At 41.1% G+C, this 24,783-nt stretch overlaps 2 long non-coding RNA genes across 25 annotated transcripts; one reads left to right on the top strand and one right to left on the bottom strand.

The window, feature by feature from the left end:
• Nucleotides 1-14,734: 14,734 nt before the first annotated feature.
• Nucleotides 14,735-22,273, top strand: LOC113282336. Of its 24 annotated transcripts, XR_003326816.1 has the most exons (16): nt 15,081-15,661; nt 15,756-15,927; nt 16,024-16,318; nt 16,391-16,522; nt 16,624-16,844; nt 16,969-17,202; nt 17,428-17,530; nt 17,706-17,824; nt 17,930-18,038; nt 18,122-18,335; nt 18,654-18,776; nt 18,903-19,463; nt 19,552-19,822; nt 19,997-20,053; nt 20,202-20,725; nt 21,278-21,648. It is a non-coding gene; the product is annotated as an uncharacterized LOC113282336 (long non-coding RNA). The 24 variants fall into 24 exon arrangements; XR_003326802.1 differs by adding an exon at nt 14,735-14,999 and having other exon boundaries at nt 15,575-15,661; nt 18,122-19,463; XR_003326796.1 differs by adding an exon at nt 14,735-15,071 and having other exon boundaries at nt 15,575-15,661; nt 18,122-19,463.
• Nucleotides 21,807-23,307, bottom strand: LOC113282337. Its single transcript, XR_003326819.1, has 4 exons — nt 23,155-23,307; nt 22,995-23,044; nt 22,704-22,878; nt 21,807-22,155 (listed from the first exon to the last, which is right to left on the bottom strand). It is a non-coding gene; the product is annotated as an uncharacterized LOC113282337 (long non-coding RNA).
• Between the last annotated feature and the right edge of the window lie 1,476 nt (nt 23,308-24,783).

Genomic DNA, 24,783 nt, shown 5'->3' with positions numbered 1-24,783 from the left:
GGATTTTCACTACTTTTCTGCTCTATTTCGCTCCGCGACTCATCCGAACTTTATTTATTACCTAAAAATGCAAAATTAATTAATAAAAATATTTATTCTTGAAAACAATGAAAATACAGAATATGGGGTAAAATGTAGAATTACTGCACAAAAGATGAGTTAAAATGCCAACAAAAAGGGATAAATATATACAATATTTGGCACTCATCAGTCCGCCCCTCCATCTGATCGGAAAAGAATTTCCTATCACCCTACGTGGGAATATTTATGTTTTAAGTTCGTTTAGGAGGAGAAAACAGCCCAAAAGTAAAACTCAGGAAGAATCCAGGAGGGATGTTGCGGTCCCGTGGAATGATGGCGTCTGGCTTCAGTTCCGTGGAAGGATGACGACTGGCTTCAGTTCTGTGGAAGGATGACGACTGGCTTCCGTTCCGTGGAATGATGGTGACTGGCTTCAGTTCCGTGGAAGGATGGCGACTGGCTTCAGTTCCGTGGAAGGATGGCGGCTGGCCTCAGGTACGTGGAAGGATGACGACTGGCTTCAGTTCCGTGGAAGGATGGGAAATGGTTTCTGAACTTCGGCTACCAAACGGTGGTGATGGCGCTGGAAATTCGTCCACCAAACGGTGGTGATGGCGCTTGGCAACTTTGTCGAAATTAGGGTTTGGGATGCTGAAACCCTAATTAGTGCTCCTTACTAAAATCGTTGTAGAATTCTCGTACGAACTCATATTTTGACGGTCCGCCCCTTCATCTGATCGGAAAATAATTTCATATCTTCTATCGCGGTAATATTTAGGTTTTAAGCTCGTTCGGTAGGTGAAAACAGCCCGACAGTAAAATTCAGGAGGGATGTTGTGGGCCCGAGGTGGCATAGTCGCGCTCAGTCATCTATTCCCGTTCATGGAGCAAGAAGGAATCTTTATTCTGTTCAAACTCTAAAAACTCCGCCCGCATGAAAAGAGGCATCGACCCTCTTCTGTTTTTCTGTTGCTCGTCCGGAACCGTGCTTTCGTCTGCAGTGTTTCTCCAGTAGATTCCAAAATTTACCAAACTCCATCGCATTCTTGGGACGGATGGATGAAATACATGCTTGGAAACGATCATGTTAGGGCTAATCTTGAAGATTGTGGTTGCGTTGTCGGTCCATCCTCGACTTTAGGTTGTTCAGTGCCTGGACTTTCTGATCGCGATGATGATATGTTGTGGATGCTTGTATGGTCGAAATTTTCCGGAGCCACTGGATTAAATAGATGGTTTCAGAGTCGTTCCGTTGCCGATGTGATGCCATCAAGTCTTCAAGGACTTTGTTCCAAGCGACGTCCTTCGAACCATCTTCTGAATCTTGGACTATCGCATAGAATGGGATGTGGTAAGCAATCCCCATTTATACTCCTGTTAGATCCGATGGCATGGCCGAATTTCTGAATATATCTTTGTGGCGTGCTTTTGGAGTCTTCGATGCACATGTACAGTTTCATGTTGAAAAATTCCTGCGTCTCGTAAAATTTCGATATGGTGATGATGTTGAAATCAAAAATAACCTGGTTGAGGGGAGTAAAAGCGTCCCATGTTGGTGGTCCCATGTGTAGCCTACTTTCATTGCATCTCCTTGAATCCAGGTCCACGGTATTTGATACAAGATGATTATACTCTGCTGGATGTGACGCTGGGATGCTCAGAATATCACATGGAAGAAATATTCTGGATAGAGAAGAGGTAGAAATGAGAGAGTTATGTTGTTTATCGTGGATCCCTATGTTTCTTCAAGAAAATGTTTCAGCCGCGTCTCTGGAGTTGTCTCATGGATCTTTGATGGTCGTCGGGCTGGACTGCGATGAGCAGTCCCCAGTCACACTTTCCTTTAGTTTTTGAAGTTGTTTCCTCTGAGCAGGATTGGGATCCACCACGTCCTCATAAAGTGTTGCATGCGACTTTTAGACAGAGGGATGATGATATTCTTACGCTGCACCCTTGAAGAGTAGATGACCTTGTCGTGGTTATGACCTTTTGGTTGACCGTGTCTTTTGAGCTTTGACAGTGAAGGGATCCTGTGTAGAGCCTCAGTCTCCAAGTGTGGTTTACATGTGTCTATCTTGTATGGTCGGTGGGTTGACCATGATAAAGATATCGCCATCTTGCATCCTTACTGGTGACTTTGTAGTGATTGTTGCTATGGTGAAGCTCTGGTGACGGTTTGAGCTGTCATACTTGAATAAACGTTGGGGGTGGCGGAAGCGGTTCTGGTTCTGGTGATCATAGGTGTAACGCCTGAAGGGACATTTTCTGCGTCGCTGGTGTTGATAGGTGGCATATTAATGTCACTTTGTTAGGAGGCATGAAGAATATGTGATCCTTGCATTCGCGGATTTGCATAAATTTGGTTTGGCCATTGAGTGTTGGCGTCAGCGCTGCAACTTTTGCTACTGATCGGTAGCGGTGGCACTGCAACTTGGTCCGTGAGACGGTGCTCTGGCTGGCCATGGAAAGGGGGATGTCGCTGCCCCGGTCGGCTAAGGAATGGCCCATGACACTACTGGCTAGGACGCGAGCTGTTGGCGTCGGCTTGACATGGAGCCGCTTGTGTTGGATTTGAAGTGGAGCCGCTAGCATTGGGTCGGCGTGCGCCATCTTGGCTTGGTGAGCCGTCAACGTCGTTGGCTCGGCTTGGGATGCGGAGCTGTTGGTGCAACCGGCTATGGGCGGAGAAGTTGCGCTAGAAGGGTGCAAACTGCTGGCGTTGGAAAGATGTAAGTTGTTAGCGGTGAAAAAGATGCAAGCTGCCGGCGCTGGAAGGACGCAAGCCGTTAGCGCTGGAAAAGATGCAAGTTGTCGGCGCTGGAAGGACGCAAGTCGTTAGCGCTGGAAGGACGCAAGCTGTTAGCACTCGTATTATTGGCTTTTTTTCCATGTCTTGGCGCTAACGGCAGAGTGGTAGCAATAAAACAAGCGAACATATTCCAGGTCCGTATCTCCGTGTTTCTTTTTTCTGTTTGCTCTTTTTTTGTTGGTGCAAACCCTAGCCATAGGCATGTCCGCCATAGTTTTATGGGCGACGCCGTCCTGACCGCGAGAAGTCCCCAGTCACTCTTTGTCGTGTGATAACTGGTAACTGAGTCGTTTGGTGACTGAGCCATTGATACCCGAGCGGATTGTTTGCTTTCACCATCTTAGAATCTGGGTTGAAGAATGAAATCGGGAATTGTAAATTGATATTGTAACCGAGAGATCTCCCACGGTGGTCGTCAATTGTTTGAGGGTGAAAACGGTTTCTGCTGATTTCGGTGATTTCGCGTGAGTGGGTGAGAAACGAGTCTAAACACTAAACAATGTACTGCACGGGAGTACTTTAGATTCGAGAGATAAATCTGTACAAATCCTGCCTAAACCAATAAATGGACGTTCCACACTTTCTTCGGTCACAAAGTGAAGGAGAAGGGTTGGTTTTGGGGAGGGAAGCGAAGAGAGTGTTGAGACCAGAATAGTTGATTCTGGAAGAGCAGTTGTTTGACGACTTGTATCAGAAAGTGAAATCTAACAGATGGGAAAGCTAACAGATGATTTCTGAGTGTTGTATGTTCCTGACCAAAACTTGTTGTTTGGTGGAAATAGGTGAGACCTATTTATACAAGTTGCAACGAAACGTACCCTGGTCTCGTAAGAAACGGAAACGGCTGAGTAAATGGAAGGAGGTGGTAACGGGTAACGCCTGGAATTGATGTTCCATAATGAAAGAAACGTTTCACCATTAATCCTTGTATTTACTAACCGACTCATTCTTATGACACTTTCTTGTAACAAGTGTAGTGTACGCCGCACGATGTAAACCTCCAGACCAATACCCCGATGAGCATCCCCCAGTTTGTGACATGGTTTGATGTCTCGAGTGTTTTCGTGTAGCATGTTGCTACATGTGGCGTGGCCAAAATATTTGGCGTTTGTATTCAAGTTGGTGTCGTGCTCAAAGGATAGGCGTCGTAGCCAGGTTGGTGCCGTGACCAAAGGATAGGCGTCGTAGCCAGGTTGGTGCCATTACCAGAGTGTTAGCATTTCAGCCAAGACATTGCCACGAGTCGTTTGGTGTCATGTTTGTATGGATGAGATCTGCATCTCAGGAGGAAGGGTAGCCGTAGATTGTTGCAACCCTTCGTTTGGAAACCAGCGTCATGGTTGCAGTGCTTGCATGCTCTTGGCACGGCCAAATTAGGGTTTTGGCGTCGTGGCCAAGAATTGGCACCGTGGCCAAGATATTGCCACAAGTCGTTTGGTGGTAAGTTTGTATGGCTGAGATTCGTATCTCAGGGAGGAAGGGTGGTCGTTGATTGTTGCAACCCTTCTTTTGAATGCTAGCGGCATGTCGTAGGGACGACATGGCTTTGGAATAGTTTAGGCGCGACCAAAATTAGGGTGTTGGCAAAACCGTGATGTTTGGCCTTGGGCCGGAAGTTGCCATGCGTTAGGTGGCGAACTTGGACGACTGAGATCTGCATCTCAGATGGAAGGGCAGCCGTTGATTGTTCAAACCCTCCGTTTGGCAGCCAGCGGCATGTGGTAGGGCCGACATAGTTTTGGCATAGTTTAGGGGCGGCCAAAATTAAGGTTTGGTACATACCGTGATGTTTTGCCTTGGGCCGAAAGTTGTCATGCATTAGGTGGCGAACTTGGACGGCTGAGATCTGCATCTTAGAAGGAAGGACAGCCGTTGATTATTGCAAACCTTCATTTTGGAAACCAGCGTCGTGCATGGCTTTGGCATGTGTTAGGCGCGGCCAAAATTAGGAATTGCATAAAACCGTGATGTTTGGCTTTGGGCCGGAAGTTGCCATGCGTTAGATGGCGAACTTGGACGGCTAAGATCTGCATCTCAGATGGAAGGGTAGCCGTTGATTATTGCAACCCTTCGTTTGGCAGCCAGCGTCGTGCATGGCTTTGGCATGTGTTAGGCGCGGACAAAATTAGGGTTTGCATAAACTGTGATGTTTGTCTTTGGTCCGCAAGTTGCCATGCGTTAGGTGGCGAAATTGGACGGCTGAGATCTGCATCTCAGATGGAAGGGTAGTCGTTGATTGTTGCAACCCTTCGTTTTGGCAGCCAGCGTCGTGCATGGCTTTGGCATGTGTTAGGCACGGCCAAAATTAGGGTTTGCATAAACCGTGATGTTTGGATTTGGGCCGCAAGGTGCCATGCGTTAGGTGGCGAACTTGGACTGCTGAGATCTGCATCTCAGATGGAAGGGTAGTCGTTGATTGTTGCAACCCTTCGTTTTGGCAACCAACGTCGTGCATGGCTTTGGCATGTGTTAGGCGCGGCCAAAATTAGGGTTTGCATAAACTGTGATGTTTGGCTTTGGGCCGCAAGTTGCCATGCGTTAGGTGCCGAACTTGGACGGTTGAGATCCGCATCCCAGATGGAAGGGTAGACGTTGATTGTTGCAACCCTTCGTTTGGAAGCCAGTGGCATGGTTTAGGGCCGGCATGCCTTGGCGCGGAGGCGTGGCTGGCATGGTTTGTCATTGGCACGATGGTGTGGATGGCATGGTTGGCATGCCTTGGCGGGGAGACGTGGCTAGCATGGTTTGTCATTGGCACGATGGTGCGGCTGGCATGGTTGGCATGCCTTGGCGCGGAGACGTGGCTAGCATGGTTTTCCATTGGCACGGTGGTGCGGCTGGCATGGTTGGCATGTCTTGGCGCGGAGACGTGGCTAGCATGGTTTTCCATTGTCACGGTGGTGTGGCTGGCATGGTTGGCATGCCTTGGCGCGGAGGCGTGGCTGGCATGGTTTGCCATTGACACGGTGGCGCGGCTGGCATGGTTCGCATGCCTCTGTGCGGAAACGTGGCTGGCATGGTTTGCCACTGGCACGGTGATGCGTCTGGCATGGTTGGCATGCCTTGGCGCGGATGCGTGGCTGGCATGGTTTTCCATTGGGACGGTGGTGCGGCTGGCATGGTTGGCATGCCTTGGCGCGGAGACGTGGGTGGCATGGTGGTGCGGATGGCATGGTTGGCATGCCTTGGCGCGGAGACGTGGCTGGCATGGTGGTGCGGCTGGCATGGTTGGCATGCCTTGGCGCGGAGACGTGGCTGGCATGGTGGCGCGGCTGGCATGGTTGGCATGCCTTGGCGCGGAGACGTGGCTGGCATGGTGGCGCGGCTGGCATGGTTGGCATGCATTGGTGTGGAGGCGTGGCTGGGATGGTTTGACATTGGCACGGTGGTGCGGATGGCATGGTTGTCATGCCTTGGCGCGGATTACGTGGCTAGCATGGTTTGCCATTGTCACTGTGGTGCGGCTGGCATGGTTGGCATGACTTGGCGCGGAGGCATTGCTGGCATGGTTTTCCATTAGCACGGTGGTGCGACTGGCATGGTTTGCCATTGGCACGGTGATGCGGATGGCATGGTTGGCATGCCTTGCGCGGAGGCATAGCTGGCATGGTTTGCGATTGGCACGGTGGTGCGGCTGGCATGGTTGGCATGCCTTGGTGCGGAGACGTGGCTGTCATGGTTTGCCATTGGCATGGTGGTGCGGCTGGCATGGTAGGCATGCCTTGGCGCGGAGACGTGGCTGGCATGGTTTTCCATTGGCACGGTGGCGCGGCTGGCATGGTTGGCATGCCTTGGCGCCGAGACGTGGCTGGCATGGTTTTCCATTGGCACGGAGGTGTGAGAATTAGGGTTTGGTATGTACGAAGATGATGTCGGTCAATACTAAGGGTTCTGCCGTGGAACATGACACATGTAAAAAAAAGGTACCCGGGTAATTCTTACGTAGGCATGTTGAATGATTCAATAAATGTGTTAGTGGGCGTAGTTACGTCATGTCAGATGTAAGGTTTTACGATTTTAACCCTAATCTAAAAACCACCATCAACAATATGAAGCATCATTGTATAGAGCCTGCTTGAATTAGCCACAAGTTCCATAGATTTAAAAATGGCGTGACCACCCCTCTTTGGTCGGCCATTGGTGGCTGCACGCATAGGCTGTGGACAACATGATTGGTCCATTAAGAAGAAGGGAGGGAGGTGTCCATATAGTACTTTATTGGTTATCCAAAGTTAGATCTAGGTCGGACAAACCAGTTGGACAAGTTAAACGGTTGAGATCATTTGTGGCAGTTTTTGGTCATCGTTGACCTAATTAAGACCCTTATAAGCTACTCGACTAGCCTACTTTGGTCAATGATGTGGGACGAAGTAGGTTGGCTAGGAGAGATCTGATTGGCTGAAATAATAGAAGAGCCGCATGTATCTATTATGGAGCTTGCTCGGTCTTTCCAGGAAAAGGCCAAGCTTGTTAAATCGACCGGCCAAGTCGTGTGGTCGTGATCATTCTGCGACCGACTTGGACGGCCTAGATTTAATTTCTTTATATAAGAAGGACGTTCAACTAGCCTACTTTGGCCAATGATTTGGAGGCGAAGCAGGTAGGCTAGAAGCGATGTGTTTGGTCGGGAAAATAGCTGGGTGGCTGGTCATTATTACAACACCTTATTTGCCGAGCTTGTAAGAGTTTAAGTTAGATAATTGAGGCGGCCAAGTCGTGTGGACGTGATCAATTTGCGACTGACTTGGGCGGACAAGATATATTTTCTTAAGAAAATAAGCACTCCAACCGGCCTACTTCCACTAATAATTTAAAGCGGGCTTGCATCTTAGAAGCAATGTGATTGGTCAGTAGGAAAGAAGGGTGCGTGAGGGCCAACTTGGAGCAAGGCCGGTTGGTCGTAGGAGGCGCCATCTACGGTAAACCGGTCAGCCAAGTAGCGCGGCCATGCTCCATCCATGACTGACTTGATCAGTCACGATTCCTCTTTTGTCTATTTTTCCAACTCCTTTTCGAGTTTTATTCCTACTAGCTTTATGATGAGCCAAATTACTAGCTTTCCTAGGTTCAGTTTCGACCAATAGGGATCAAGATATCGTGCAGTCTCTATTTCAGGGAAAAAAACCTAATATTTTGTGAATTGACACAAAATTAAGTTAAAACTAAATTTTTGTGAACTGACACAAAATTAATTGATTTAGGTGAATTTTGTAAGCTAACAAAAAAATTACAAATTTTTACTCTTACGAGTAGCGCAGCTCGGGTCTTATTAGCACAGCTTGCGCTTCTGATCAGGTACCTTCATGGATATCTTAATTCAGACACTTCAGGAGATTAATGCTACCCAACTAAGGGTGAACATTAAACGTCATATCATGTCATCACAGTTCATCTGGGAACACAACATAAACTAGATACGCAGCAGGCTCCGTATTAATGAATAATTCAACTAGGAGCTTAATTGCACAGCAGGCTCCACATTAGTGGATAATGCAACAAGGAGCTTAATTGCGCAGCAGGCTCCGCATTAGTGAACAATGCAACCAGGAGCTTAATTGCGCAGCAGGCTCCGTATTAGTGAATAATGCAACTAGGAGCTTGAGTTTCAATACGATATGAAGAGAGGCATAGGCACTCATCAGATTTTGATATATTCTTTAGATTCCTTGAGGAATATAGACATATCAAGGTCTACTGTTTCTGATGCCGGGCCAGGTAGACAGACTTTTGCAGTTTTCGCCCTAAATTAAAAACCACCATCAACATTAAGTCCCCTGCTTATCACGTAAGAGTAACCTTGTTGCGGGGTAAGCACTAGATGGTGACAGACGAAACTAAATTTAACAGAAGAGACTTGACAAAAATTACCAGGGGAGTCACGATCGGCGAGGAGGACAATTATGGAAACAGGACAACAACAAGAGACGTCTCCAGTTGAGCTTTCCACCGAGCAAGCAGCTAATTGATGGTAGTAGGGTAAGTGTGTGTCTCCTTTCTTGTTTGACCCGCTGAATTATCTGGATAACTTTGAATTAATCTTGTTCAATATTCTTTTCTGATCTAGAGTCGGATTGTTCGAAGTGATACAGATGCCTTGATAGTATCATCAGGAAGAATGAATTCTTTTGTTAAAGTTGCGGCTGTAGCTGTAAAGGGTGATCGAGATAGCAACGTTCTTAACATGCCTCCTCCAGAAAACGAAGATAATGCATAATCGAATGATGATGATTCCAAATATCTTTCTGTAGATTGTGGATTTTCGACAAAGGCTAAAATCGTAAAACCATAATTTTAATACTCCTGATCCAGCAATCAGATGACTATTGAGGCTCATGTCTCTCATTGAAGCATGAAAGTTCATGCCGCAAGAACCTCTGACTGAGAATATTGTCTCTCAGAGTATATGTAGATGTGTAGTCTCTCAGCTGAGGCAACGGCATATCTCATAAATACTGAGCAATTTCAGTAAATATTTCTATATAGAATCGAAAGATTGGACGGCTCCTAAACAGCTTGCCTGCTAGTATAGAACAATAACGTCTTCAGGATGTAACAATGTTTTCCCTGTCTATATAAAAGAAATATGACACTTCAACAAGCTCATATCACTTGACTCTCTGATAATTAATGCTCCTAGACAGCATGCCTGCTAGTATAGAGCCATCAATTAATTATATCTAATCCTTAAATTCATTAACTGAATATTCGGAAATATTCTGCGTTCTTCATAATATTTCATTACTTCAATTCGTGGTCCTTCCCAGCAGAATTCTATGGGTTAGTGATAAATATTCAACGTACGGGCATCTGAGCCGCTATCGAGTAAGCCCCGACCAAAATGGTGCAAGTGTACTCAGCAATAATGCACTAACGAGCATTCCAAAATACGAAGGAACGACGAACCTATGCAAAATAGGAAAAAAAAATAATAATAAAATATTAGCTAGGGCGCTAGGGGACCAGGCCCACCGACCACCCAGTCACGTCATGACCAGTCCCACGCCTAATTCTCTATTTTATTATATTTTTATTATTTTCCTTGATCTCATGAAAATCCCTTCATCTGAACAAATATCCTTCGTGACCAGTCTCATGAAAATTAGGAAAGGTGTCGCGGGACCAAGCTCACTAGCCGGCCGGTCATGCCCTAGTTGTGGCCGATCCCACACCTTGCATTCCTTATTATTTTATTATTATTATTTCCTTCATCCCATGAAATTGCTTGGTTTCATGATATTTCCTTCACATCAAGGAAAAGATATAAAATTAGGGAAGACTCACGGGACCGGGCCCTAGCCGGCCGACCATGCCCTAGTCGTGGCCGGTCCCACACGCCCCTTATTTTATTGTTATTATTATCATTGTTTCTTTCATCTCATGGAAACTCCTTCACTTTAAGGAAAACTCTTTTATTTCAACAAACTCCTTGATTTCATGGTATTTCCCTAAAATCATGAAAAATAATATAAAACTAGGAAAAGTGCTATGGGACCGGGTTTATTGGCCGTCCGGCCATGCCTTGGACGTAGCCGGTCCCACACTTCATGATTTCTTATTTTATTATTATTATTTCCATCGTCTCATGGAAATTCCTTAACCTTATGAAACTCCTCAATTTCATGGTATTTCATTCACATCAAGGAAATTACATAAAATTGGGAAAGGTGTCATGGGACCGGGCTTGCTATCCGGCCATCCATGCCCTAGCCGTGGCCTGTCCCACACCTTGTAATACATTATTTTATTATTATTTCCATCATCTCATGGAAATTCCCCAGTTTCAGCAAAAACCCTGAATTCTTTAAATTTTCTCAAATGAATGCTCAAATGCACGCCAGAAAATATCAAAATTCTCAGGACTAAGACATGAACACTTTGGTGACATGAGCATATTACCTTGACCGACCAAGGTTGGTTCTCTGGCTTGCAAGAGGTCGGTCCCATACATTTTCATCATTTGACCTAATTTGTACACATTAGGTTCAAACTCTTCCAAATAACTTGGAATTTCATAAAACGATCGTCAGTCGGTCCCATGACCAACCAGGGCCGGTTTCATGATCCCTTGGTCGGTCCTTCATCTCTTCATAATTAATTAGGTTTTATCACCTAAGGTTCAGACGAGCATTATTTTCAATAAATGATTAAACCAACATTTAATCATCTTTTCACCAACTGGTCTTGAAGAGACTTTGGTATTAGATACATGGTCGATCCATCATCCCATGTAGTCGGTCTCTCTTTCACTTCGTGGTTGATTTTCAATAAATCATCAATTGATCAGCAATTGATCAAAATTAGGGTTTCGAATCCAAAGCTTTGCAAAACATAATTCTGAGCAGATTCAAACACTAATAATTTTACGTTGATCCCGTGATCAACATTTTTATACTAGGTCCAGTTGCTAGGATTTTAAATTAGTATTTTATTTGGTCATGTTACCAATAATTCATCAAACAAGCAATATTCGCTCAAATGAGCAATATTTGCTCAGACTAAGGAATATTGGTTCAAACAATATTCAATAATCCATCGAATGAGCAATATTTGCTTACCTTAACTATCAACATTTACTCGAGAATTATACCTCTGTCTCAACATACACGTTCGATTTATGAGTCTTAGAACATTTGAAAATCACGTTCGACTCAGCAATACAAGGACTCATCGTCCCATGAAGTCAGCAACTGACTAACTAAATACACGTCTGCCTTGCAGACCCACAATCACGAGACATCAATCGTGTTACATGGGGGGATATTAACTAGGGTTTTGGTTTGGCGGTCTACAACACGTGTGTTCATACACACGATGAGAATGTGAGCAAGTCGTGTAATCAGTTGGAGGAGTTAGCAAAGTAGTGGATGAAAAATCAACCAAGTCTCTGCACGATGAGCAACTGGTTTTAACACGATTTCCAATTCCCCACTCTTTGACTCCAGCAACTGTCACACTTCATGGGATCAAGGTGTTTTACAATTCTAGCAATATAAATAAGTCTATGAATCATGATTGAAACAACAAACAATTTTTCGTAGAACAAGACTATTTCGTCGAATAAACAATTTTCGTAAAACAAGAGCACACGAACTCATCGTCTGAAAAAATTACTCTCAACAGAGCAAATTCAATCAATCAAAACTTATCTTATTTCTTCACGCAGAATACACAACACACCTACAATTTCGATCACCATTGATCTCAAACATTTCTCAGCTTCCCTCCTACAGATCGACCCATCCTCTCTTATGACCGAATTGACTCTGAAACAACCATTTGTCTTGGTTTAGGCCGGAGTCCTACAGATTGATCTCTCGAATTCAAAGAACTCCCTCTTGCGGTGTATCTGTGTGAGGTCAGACAGTTCGCTCGGTTCAAGGAGTTTCCTCTGCACGATCGTCTCCTCAATTCCTTAAAAACTAGTAACTCGTTTTGCCCCATCTACTCCTTCAGGAGATGATGACGAACAGGATCTGGATAGTAGCCAGTCAGACTCCGGATATAGTGAAGAGGAAGGAAGTAGCTCAGAATATGATGATGATGGTGAACCAACTGTTCCGAAAAAGGATGTACAAGTAAGTTCCTTCATTATTACCCTTTCATACTTGCTCAGAAGTATTGCTTCCCTTGAACATGAGAAAGACTCCAAATTTATGAAAAATTTGTAAAATTTCGTCATCAGAAATTTCAACCATGAAGACCTTTGGTAGAATTGCTGTAGAATCTTCATACGAACTAGGGTTTTGATGATTGACCCCACTATTTTGAAGAGAAAAGAATTTTCTATCTACTATTTCGAAGAAATCTTAGTCTTAACTTCGTTCAAGGGGTCAGAACGTCCCAACAGTACAACTCAAATGAAAAATTCAGTAAGAATTCTGTCAGTTTTCAGCTGTGACACCATTCGCCTTTTGGGATGTATCTTTTGGCTCATTCATCCAATTAATGTGAAATTTTAACATGTTGTACTATACATCCATACGCAACGTTTTATGTATAACTCATGTTCAAATTCCTTACCAATCATATCCAGTTCCTATTCTCGTAGAAGGTAGTGCAGGAACATGTCTGACAGGGTTGTTGAAAACGCACTCTTTCGCTTTTCTTGACTTGCTTGTTTCTTCATTGGATGCTAAAATATGAAACTTGTGTATTATTTATACGCAGGTTCCCGTATTCCATAGTCGACACTTGGATTTTATGCTTCGAGCCTTCTAACCTTGTTGAGATGATATTGCAGGTCGAGAATGGACAGAATGATGACATGGAAGTAGTTGTAGTCAACGAGTTAATTGTAGTTAATGAGTTAGTCTCATTGACAAACATGTTTAACAGATCCGGAGACGAAAACATCAAACATAATCAATATTCTTCATGAATCGAAGTTCCCTAGAGAAAAAATCTCTCGATGGGTTCAGAGAGAAATGAAAGCCAGTGGAGAAAAAAAAATGAAAATCTGAGAACGATTTTAGATGTTGTTTTGGTGGTGGACAAAAACTTTCAAAAGAAGATTTGTTGGAGGGTCATATGGGCGTTTCATAGGAAAATAGAGGTTTAGTTGAAAGATAGCAGCTGAGAGGTGCTATCTGATTTCCTCTATCTAATAGAGGTTTAGCCTCTAGATTGGTATAGGTAGTGGAAAAAACAAATATCTAAAAAAATGGGCCCACCTCTACATAGAGGTAGATAGTGTTTTGCCTCTACATAGAGGAGAAAAAAAACATGTTGTAAGATGATCTCACACCTCCTTCTCATGAAAATAAAGACACCATCTCTTCAGTAGTAGTTGATGCAAGTAACACTGATGACGACAACCTTGAAGTTAGAAAATAATGACGATTTTTTGAGTATCCAGCTGAAAATCTGGTATTCGGCCCTCCATTTTCTATTCCCCTTGCAGGACATCTACTCAGTGTATCACCTTGGCCGAGCGTGCAGAGGAGGATTTGTCTTCAGTAGCTGAGATAGGTAGCAATACAAGGGTTGTTGTTTTCTGAAAAACCAGTCACGTGCGGAGTGTATCACCTAGTTATGTGTGAGAGTTTTGAACTTCATGCATCTTGGTTTTGTTGAAGAATTAATACCACCAGGGAGTTGAAGACTGCAACTGGTATGATTCCCTCTGGTAATTTCATGAGGAAATAAAAGTAAAGATTGACTGGAGGGGAGAAGCGTGCTCTACATGGTGGATATATTTTCCGTGAAGGATGCGCTAGCTGATTTCCATGTTTAGTTGTATCCATGGGAACCAACAGAGTAGTCCTTGTATAGTGGATCGATAGAGCCAATCTTGTTCCTTGAAGCTGGCAGCGACATTATGGACAGGCACCGAGCGACAGTAGCAGCATGAAATGATGACTCGATTTATAGCAGGTAACACCAAGGTAAGGAATAAGAGACGCGCAGAGAAGCTGATGTTGAGCCGGTAGTTTTCTTGACGTAGAGACGAATGCCGTGGTTAGCTCGATCCTTGTTGGTAGTCAAATTGGTAAAGCAATTATCGACTATCAACCCAAAAGAGAGAGTCAATACCAAGCATGTCGGGAGATATTAGTCACAAATAGTGTGGCCTGGGTGTTTGACCGAAACTATATTTGATTTCAATAATTGGGTAAAATCTATCTCCTGTCGGAAAGGTTGACCAAAAATATATGTATTTTAGTATTTGGACTTTTCAGTCCTTTTCTTTTAATTTTATGACCTATTTTATCCCATCCGTACCCAACATTCTATTTTTTATTATTATTATTTTTTACAGTTACCGGTCAGTTACCGGTTATTATTTAACCGTGTCACACGTGGATGTTGGGATATCACCTGTAGACACCGTATAAATGTTGGGGTCATAGGCTTAAAAGATTTTTTTCGGTTTGTAGACATCGATTTTGTGATGTCCCGACTTTGCATATTTATTTTTGATTATACGATGATTATTAAAAAATTATACGGTGATTAGTGAAACATTTATTACTAATCCTCCTCGATGTCTACTAAATGATTTTTGTTTTTAATCAAACAGAAAATTTCATCTTACTCTTCAATCTTCATCACTGACTTTTTCTGTTCCTCTTCTTTTTCTCATTCTTCTTATCTCTCTTAATTGTTTCCTTCATCTTCTATTCTCATCATTCAAGGCAACCAGGGAGCTTTATTTTCTGGAAGAGAGCAGGTTTTGCATTTCTTTTCTCTCTCAATTCTTGTGTTAGGGGGGAAAGAAGCATTGAATTCATCGTAGATCCAGGTTATTCAATTCTTTTGATGAATAGGTTTTTATTTCTCTGTCTTATTATCTAGGGTTTTGATTCTCTTACCCTATGGAATAGAATCTATCTATTTCCTTAAAATCTCTTCTTCTTTATGCTTGAGGTAACCAGATTTTGTGGAATTTATACAATAAATAGTGATTAATTTGGATATTTAGGGATTGAAAACGAAAATTGAACTTAGGGGTTGATCTTAATTGAGGATTTTTTGCTGAAAATTTGCGTTTTTTGTTTCTGCATATACGGAGGTTGGTTTTAAATCTGAACGAGAGATGTGTAATTGCTAATAGCTGATCTTGGAAGGAAAATCAAAACCTGGGTTTTGGATTTTGATGTTCAAATGTAGTTCCTTTTTGAGTTATTGGTTGCAGGATTGATGATTTTTGTCACAAGTGATTGTTAGAGAGTTGGGGTTGTTGATTTAAGAAATTATTATCTAATGAAGTGAGAGTAGAGTAGAATAATGTACTCTTTGGAGCAGATTCTGTGTCGGAATCATCGATTGGAGCTGCTACAGATGTAATTTAATTCCAGCAGGTTTCGTTTGGATTAGTGGCTCTTTTACAAGGTGAATTGTCTTAAACTCACATGTTCCAATTTTTAGGATGTTATGGGTGTTCCATTTTTTAATATTTTCGGTGTTACATTGGAATGATGTTCAGGCTAGAAGAGTTCCTGCGACAAAGGTCACCAAGGTGACTCCTGTCCCTGGTGTTTCCTTGAAAATGCGGCAAAGTACAAAGACTGATGCAAGAGGGTGTTTAGCTGATTTATATCTTGAAGAACAGATAACTTGAGACCCGTCACAACAACATCCTACTCCTTGCATGAAAGGTATGTTAAATTGATACCACTAATTAATTTGTAATGGGAAGTAGTTGTTAGTTATATTATAATCGGAATCTTAATTTGCTTTGTACGTCTTATTAGATGTGGATATATTAGTGTCTGACTGAATAATCCTAATGAAGACAAGACTGAGGTTGCTGAGAACTACAGCATGGTCCAGTGATTACAGATATTGATTCTGATCAGGAGGATCCTCTGATGTGCAGCCTCTACGCACCAGATATCTACATCAAATCACGTGTCTCAGAAGTTTTGAAGTTCCCAATGCAAATTGGTTTTTCAGCTTATCTGAAGACCTTGTTTCAATTATATGGAAACTTTACAAAACGACATAAGTCAAACCATGCGGGGCATTTTAATCAATTGGCTGGTGGAGGTTAGTTCATAAATTCTTATTCGGGCTTTTGGTGACTACTGCTGGATATTGAAGTCTGTTTTCTTATTTCAGGTGTCTGAGGAATATAAATTAGCTTCAAATACATCTACCTAACTGTATACTTTGTCCATCGGTTTCTATCTCAAAATTCATTGAAAGGCAAAAACTTCTACTGGCTAGGGTCACTTGCATGCTCATGGCTTCGTAAGGCTCTTATTCTTTACATATAACTTTGTAGTTTTGATTCAGGTCATCTGTTGTTTACATGATTTATGGAATTTCTACTATTTGTTACTGGTTCACAGGAAGTACGAAGAGATTCGTGTCGAAGAGTTCTGCTTCATCACAGATAATACATACTCAGGCGACGAGGTGTGTGCCAGTTGCCACCTGAATCTTCAACGCAGTTTTTATTTTCCTGTTCGAATGTTGACTATACTCATGGCTGGTACTGAAAATGGAGGGCGAAGTACTAAACTATCTGTGCTTTCAGTTATCAGCACCTACAGTTAAAACGTTTCTTTAGGTACGTTCATAACAACATATTCTTCAGTTTCGCTGTTGATGCTGACCTTGGTCAGCTATCTAAAAGTTCGAGCGTTAAGTTAAAATCAGTTAATATAATCTCTTTGTCTGATTCGTCTGAGAAGGCTTGTTGCAATCATGGAGGCTGCAGTGATTCACATGTAGAGAAAACTAATGGCTCCAATTTAGAGGAAGATGCGTGCACTGACTCACAGTTGGCTGACAGTGAACAGGCCACTTATGCTTCTGCCAACAATGACCTAAAGGGTACTAAAGCATATCAGGAAGCTCATGTTCCCGGACTTTATAATCTTGCCATGGCCATAATTGATTACAGGGGTCACAGAGTAGTGGCACAGGTGCAAATTTGCCTGATTTGTTAATTTTTCCGTGACTTGGCTCTTCTGATTTTTGCCATCATATACTTATACTATTCTTTATTCTATTTTTCCTCCATCAATATTCTCATTTCTCTAAAGAGCTCTCAATAGTTTCCATTTTGTTTGATCTTCTCGGAGTTGGAGATGCACGGTGCTTCATTAACTTGGGAATTTCTGACAAGGTCATATCTATTATGTTTTCAGAGTTATTCCTGGTATCCTTCAAGGAGACAAATCAGACTCACTTTTGTATGGTTCAGTTGACAATGGCAAGAAAATCTGTTGGAATGAAACATTCCACTCCAAGGTGAGGGTTTCTTGAGCTAAATTTTGATTGCATTAATCTGAGTTTTAGACTGATGTTCTCATTGATCCCATATTTTTTTTTCTTTTTTATTGTTTCTTCCATTATTTCTTTCTTTGTAAGTAATTTTGCTTAGTTACTTAGTTTCTCAGTGAATTAAAATTTAATCATATACTAGGTGCTAGAAGCTGCAAAGCGTCTTCATTTGAAGGAACATACTGTCCTTGACGCACCTGGTAATGCTGTCAAACTTGCTGCAGCCGTGGAGTGCAAGGGTATTGTCGGTTCTGATGACAGGTGACCACTACAGCTTGATAAATTTGACTTTGTTTTTATTTTTATCGTTCTATGCTGCACCTGTTATGTCTTCTCTTTTCTGATACTGTGAGATGTTATTTTCAGACAGTATCTTCTGGACTTGATGAGAGTTACTCCTCGAGATTCAAACTATATAGGGCCCGGGACTAGATTTTGTGTTTTGAGGCCTGAACTTGTTGCTGCCTTTTGCTAGGTAGCCTCATGCGTTATGTGTATGTGACATACTTTTTCGGCCACCTATCTTTCTTGCCAATTTTAGCTTGGTTCATATGACAGGCTGAAGATGCAGAGAGATCACAAGTTAGTTCCGTACCTGATGGAGAGGTACCTGTCACTGATGCTGTCAGTCGAATTAATGATTCCAAAGAGGGTGTTGAGGCAGTTGACACAGATTACAATAGTGAGATATTGTCGGCAACGGTGTTAAATAATAATAATCGTTTCTGCCTCTCTGGTAGACAGTGTGCACAAAAGCGTGAATTGTGATAGCGTGGGTTTCTTGGACTCGTTGCCATTGCTACACTTTCTTCAAGAAAGTTAAATTGCTATCTTGTTATGTTTTACCATAGGATAGAACCGAGGAGACAGAGGTCAAAGCTGCACAAGAAATTAAGATAGAAAAAGCTGAAAATGGTGTCATTTCTGAGGAGGTTGAACCCCAATGTCCTTACGGAATTTAAACTGGCAGGGAGAGAAGAAGTATTTCAAGATAACTAAATGACATTGCAGTAGATTTATCATTTATCTGCTCTATTTTATCAGGTTCCGGTTTTTTTCCTCCCTCTTAACATCATCTTTGTATTATCAGGAGTTAGCTGCAGATGAGGAAAATGTGAGAAAAGCTGGCTCATATCTTAAAGATGTTGTTCTCCCCAAGTTTGTGCAAGATCTTTGCACTCTTGAAGTTTCTCCTATGGATGGGGGGTTATTGGTTCTTAATAACATATCCTAAATCTGTTATTTCATAAAATCTGCACAGTCAGTAGTCGCTTATCTGCGTGTCTCGATCTTTGCTAAAACATTTAAGACCTTACAGCCCTATCTTATGGCATTTCAGTCGTATTCCATGGACGCTTGCTCCACTGAAGAAAGCTGAGAAGGATGTCTCAGGATCAAAAGTGGTCAGGATATTGAACATTTAACCGACAAGAGAATTACAGGACTCAATCACTCTCTTATCACAGCTCAGAAGAAGGGCGAACAACAGTTATTCAATCAGGATTGGTTGCACTTCTTCCAAATCCTTCTCTTTATTGTAGTCCAGTGTTATGTATTTTTATTAAGTCTTGGCAGTTTCAGATGCATTAGTCTTTGTGTTCTGACATGACCTTGATGGAATATCTCTAGGCATTGTTTTTCTAGTCTTATTAGCGGTGTACAAACTGATATGTTTATTCCATGTCTATCCCATTTGATTTGTTTAGCTTTTCAATCCAGGAAAACTTGTTGGAATATGGATCTTCTGGTTGGTTTATTGGTACAGTTGAAACCGACAAGTATAGTTTGGAGCTAGTTGAAGTTCATGCTTAACTTGAACCGTGGGAAAAAGAAACACCTGATTGAGCATAAAGGAAAACTTGATGCTGCATGTAATGAAACTAAGCTATTAAAATAGAAGGTCGGGATTGCTTTCTTAAATTTTTAGAAATGTTTACCGGGAAGTTTGAGAGTAAGTTAGCTGAATGTATATATTTTAATGTTTTCAGCATGAGGCTACCAAGTTGCTTTTGTAGAGGCTCAACAAAAGGTGGGTGACATAGTGAATGAAGTTAAAGAGAAAACTGCAGGTTTGGAGAAGGTTCAAACTGACTTGGCGAAGCTAAAAAATGAAGCAGTGGAAGTTCACGAAGTAGAACAAGTATGTTTACAATTTACAATTTCATACACACTATAAAAACATTGTGGATAATAGCTGCACACTGAAAAAAAATTGTGGATAACATCTGGATTTGGTGAGTTGCCTTGTCGTAAACAAACGTAAGCTTTCATTATCTTATACTAATTCTTTTTCCCTTTTTGTTTTTGGAAGATAGTAGAATGAAAATGTTAGTTTCACACCCGCGCGCCTAATGTAAACTAATGAAGGCACTCCACTCTCTTACAATTTGGGACTTTGATTTCTTACTTCTATGCCTTTTAACATCATTGCAGATTTACTATCAACCGAAAGGGGAAAGATCAGGATGCTCAACCTGCAGAAGTCACAGTGTATGAATATTGTGTTCTTTTGGCCGCCAATGTTCAGAAGTTGTAATTTTGTATTCTCTGTCGCTTTTGTTCTCTTCTGGATTTTACTTGAAAGCTTAAAATGCAAGATTGTGCTAATTTTTCTTAATGTGTTGTTCTGTTGCTTCAGTTGATGGTGGGAAACGGTGAAGAATTCCTACCACGTAATGGGAGATGGAATTTTAACAGTAAGGTGAATTGCTCAGATGGCGAATGGTTTTGTGTCTATGATTTTGGGATTTGGCTGATGTCCTTCTGGTATGCACTTCTATGAAATTCCTCATTTTACTCCCTATCACAATTTACTATTACTGGGCTGCCTGTGCATTATCTTGGTAACTGAGGTTTAGCAAGATCAACTAAATGAATGGTTTTTTAGTTGTGGATATTCCCTGCACAGGGTCTAGTTGTGGATATTCCCTGCACAGGTTATAGAGAATGGGTATGAGGTCTCTGCAAACAGACACCTTGTTATAATGTTCTCTTGCACCCAACTACTGCGGGGAAGTTGATAATGCTGGTGCGATGATGAGTGTTGATGAAAACCTATTGTGATCGTTTCAAATACTCAAGCCTGCAGAAAGAAGGACAAGGCGTATCATGCCTACGAGCATATTATGACCACAGCCGCTAACACTTTATAATGTTGCAGAGGTATTTCATGGTATTCTTGAGATCTAATAACTTAATATTAGACTATATATTAATTCCGATCCTTTAATGGTTACTTAATTGGTAAAGGGACAAACGGATTTTCATTGTATATTATTTTGTTATAAAGCAATCTATTACATCGGTCAGTCGACACAATTCCCAAAAGTATTAAGGAACAGGGTTATCAATTTTGTAAATAAGACATCATCTTCCATGAGTGAAAAAATTATTTTTTGTTGGATTGTTTTTTAGCTCATAACCAAATTTAGTTGTTTGTGCAAGATTTTTTAGCTTTAATTGAAAATCAGACATCTACATACTTTGCCCATATGAACAACGCATAATTTCTCATTGAAAAAGAGCTAATGCATTAACTGTCTTATGAATAAGAAAGGCAGAACCTAACATGACAAAATTGTTGAAACTGGATTGATCTACTACCTCTTGTACCTAACTGGAGACATTTGATATGATTTGATACTAAGCTGCATGCTGAATGATGATAGTCTTTTCGAACAATGATTGTAATTTTCGTCTTAATTTCAAGTGCAGCATCTGCGAGAATGGCAGTGGGTGAAGAAATACCATGACTCCGTTAATGTTGGTCAGATGAATAGGAAATTTCACTTCCATCTATTTCTTTGCCTGGAAGTCACATTTGTTTGTTTGAACAAGTACATCACTGGAATCCACATTTCACTTTCTGCTTTTTCTATCTGCTTCTATGAGTTATGACATGTAGCCGCTCTGCATTTTAGTTTTCTTTTAGTTTTCTTTTATTTATCCCCTTAAATGTTCCAGCAGGGAGGATTAACAGGTGCAGTATAAAGGGTGTAGTTGTATTCAGTTACTTTTTTGTACAACAGCTCAAAGTAATTTATAAAAATGTTACAGGCTATGAATATGACCGGTTTTGGCTCATTAATAGTGTTGGTTTTTGGTTGAGATGATTTGAAGATTAAGATGATTTTGATTTGATAATGGAGAAGTGGGAAACAATAGGTAAAGCATACTCTGATCTATCACTTTTATTTCAGGATACTCAAGAAGTGAAGACCTGCAGTCTGTTATAGATATATTGTGGGCTTGAAAGTGGACTACTACGTTCAGTAATCTATCTCATGTCATTAGTCAATTTTGAGAGCTCAATTAACATTCATTTTTTAACAAATGGATGATAAAATAAAGATGATGGTGGTAAAAGGTTTGTACATACCAATTATGCTTCTTTCCACCGGCCAGAATCCGTGAAACCTGAAGGCCTCTACTGAAAGCATGGTTGAAGCGCAGCCGTGCCTGGAATTCAGACACAAATGGGAACCATGCCAGAACAGCTATAGGCACAAAGATAATTTGTATCCCCTGGCTAGAGACCTTGTGGCACTCCACAACCCTAGTGCCTTCATCACTGGCTTACATGCTTGTGATATCTGATGCCACTCTCACCAAGAACACAAACAAACAATTGATTAACTCAACGGGTAAAGACTAATTTCATAGAGTACATATACACGACTTTAATGCAGACATATTTTTTAAACTGTCCAATGCTATGTGAAGATAACAAAATTAATTTAACGTTAGCAGAAGGTATGGCTAACAAAATTAATTTCTGCATTGTCATATAGTTGAACAATAAAAACTGCAACTAGGTTCATAAGAGAAAAACAAAAATTGATGCAGAATCTTTTTATTTTCTTCCCTTCTTATATCTTAGTATTTTTAGCCTTTTCTTTTTACTTTCTTTAGTTTTCCAGTAAGAAGTGAATAACCTCTCTCCAAAATCAAGCACCAATGAAGTGTATCCATTAAATTAGGTATCGATATGGAATTTGTTCAGAGAATATGCAACTGTGCAAAACTAATATTTCCATTTCTATTTAAGAAGAACAAATTCATTTTATTTCTATGCCAGAGATATAATGCTTCGCTGGCATGAAAGCTACATGGGGGGAGAGAGGGAGGGGGAAGGTGTTACCTGCAACAGAGCCCATCCTGTTGGCATGAAAGCGAGAAGGCTCGCAAAGATGTCACCAACTGAAAGATTCACAAACATAAAGAGGATGCTAACCGAGACTATAAATCCAATGAACATCAACGCCCTTAGCAGTCTGAAAATCTGCGCTGAACTTTCTCCTACCCAGTGACACTATCTGATTTGCGTAGCCCGTAAAAGCAAAAAAGCATTTACACAATCAACACTCATAGAGGAAATTAATATGTTGTTGAGAACATTTTTGAAATAAATTTATAAGACTTGAGACTTCACCTTCAAGATGATCATCACAACCAGATAACCAGCCAAGAGAGACCAAATACCTGAAAAAGGAATATAAACATGGCGGGTTACTACTTTAAAGGCAGAATCTCATGGTCCTCAGCATTGCAAACAAATACGCAAGAGAGGAGTCGTCAGAAATAGTACTCACAATTATGCTTTTATTTCCATTGCAGACATGTAATGATACACAATCCCATACTGAAATAGAAAGAAACGAAGGGAAATAACAACCTCAAGAAGTGAAAGACCTGAAGGTAAAGCATACAGGGTTTGCTTGTTAGGTTGAGTCCTTTTTGTTGAAAATGACCCATTTTTCAACAACAATAGGTAAAGCATACGCTGGATTCATCCCTTTTATTTTAGGATACTAAAGATGTCAAAGACCTGAAGTCTGCTATAGATATATTGTGGGCTAGAAGTAGACTACTGTGTTCAGTAGCTTATCCCAAGTCATCACTAGTAAATTTCAAGAACACAATGAACATTCATGTTTTAACAAAGGGATGATAATAAAGATCTGTCAACAATTTGAGTTTCTTTCAGTGGATCTCCTTCAATGTCTGTCTTGGCTACTCTCTCACTTCCAGCAAAGTCATTAAGCCATAACTTGCTTCTTGTGCATTCTCCATTAATCAATGAATGCTGCATCATATACCACAATTGAATTTTTTAACAAATCGGCACTAAAAAAGTTCACAACAACTAATAAAAAGGCCATATAGGTTTATTACACAACTTGGTATCAGAAAATCATTAACTATAACTTTCTCTATCTGTGTGTTTGTTTCGTATGTCAATAATGAAGTTACTCAACCAAAAAGAGAACAAAAGGGGTACCATTGGATTAGCTGCTGTGCTCTGTGCTCACATTATTATACCTAAATTCAAAACTAAAATTAATTCACCAACTCATTTTCTTTTTTTTCTGCTCAAAATCAAACAACAAAACCTATGATAAAAAAGATCAAATTTTTTGATAGGGCAAATTAATAAAGTAACCAACTTTCATACCCCAAATTAATAAACCGGCCACTGATTTTAAATCTTATATAAACTAACCTTTTCGTTCTTTATTTAACCTGATCCTGCCAAAGTGGTCCAAACAGTTGACCTGGTCAATTTATCATTTCGAAATTACTAATTTATTCTTAGGATTCAGTCATTACAAAGGACAAACCCTAACACTAGTATCTTCGAGAGAAGAAAGATAAACAGAAACAGAAAACTCAGCCGTTCTATTTTCCTCTTCTTTTTCGATTTTTTTTTTTTTTGTATTTAATAATGACGATTGCACTGTATAGGTTTGGTACCTTGAATCTGTTAGAGACCGTCAAGTCAAACCATTGACTTAACGATCTGTTAATTAAATAATTAAAATTAATAATAACCGTTAACATATGACCCTACCAATTTAATCTTCTGGTCAGAAACCGACTAATCCAATGGCTAATTTGATTGTTTTTATACATCTCTCACACGATTATATCTTATCACCATATCTCATCTTCTTCGTTTCAACCACAGGCTCAAACCAATCTATCTACTCGAGCTCCACTGTAAATCAGCAACAACCAACTCAAACCCAGTAATTCTTTCTCCACTTCTCATCAATCTATGGAAGAAACCAAACTCAACTACGCCTTCCATATATCACCATAAATCACAGTCATCACTGCCGTCAAGAATAATTCCATCAACTCAGCAGCAACAGCCGTCATCAATATCTGTAGTGTTCAATTTCTTCTTTGTCGTCTGCAAAAGTAAAACGCAGTTCCTA

The sequence above is a fragment of the Papaver somniferum genome, chromosome 5 (genome assembly GCF_003573695.1).
Source record: "Papaver somniferum cultivar HN1 chromosome 5, ASM357369v1, whole genome shotgun sequence".
Classification (NCBI taxonomy): Eukaryota; Viridiplantae; Streptophyta; class Magnoliopsida; order Ranunculales; family Papaveraceae; genus Papaver; species Papaver somniferum.
This window is presented reverse-complemented; position numbering and strand designations above follow the sequence as displayed.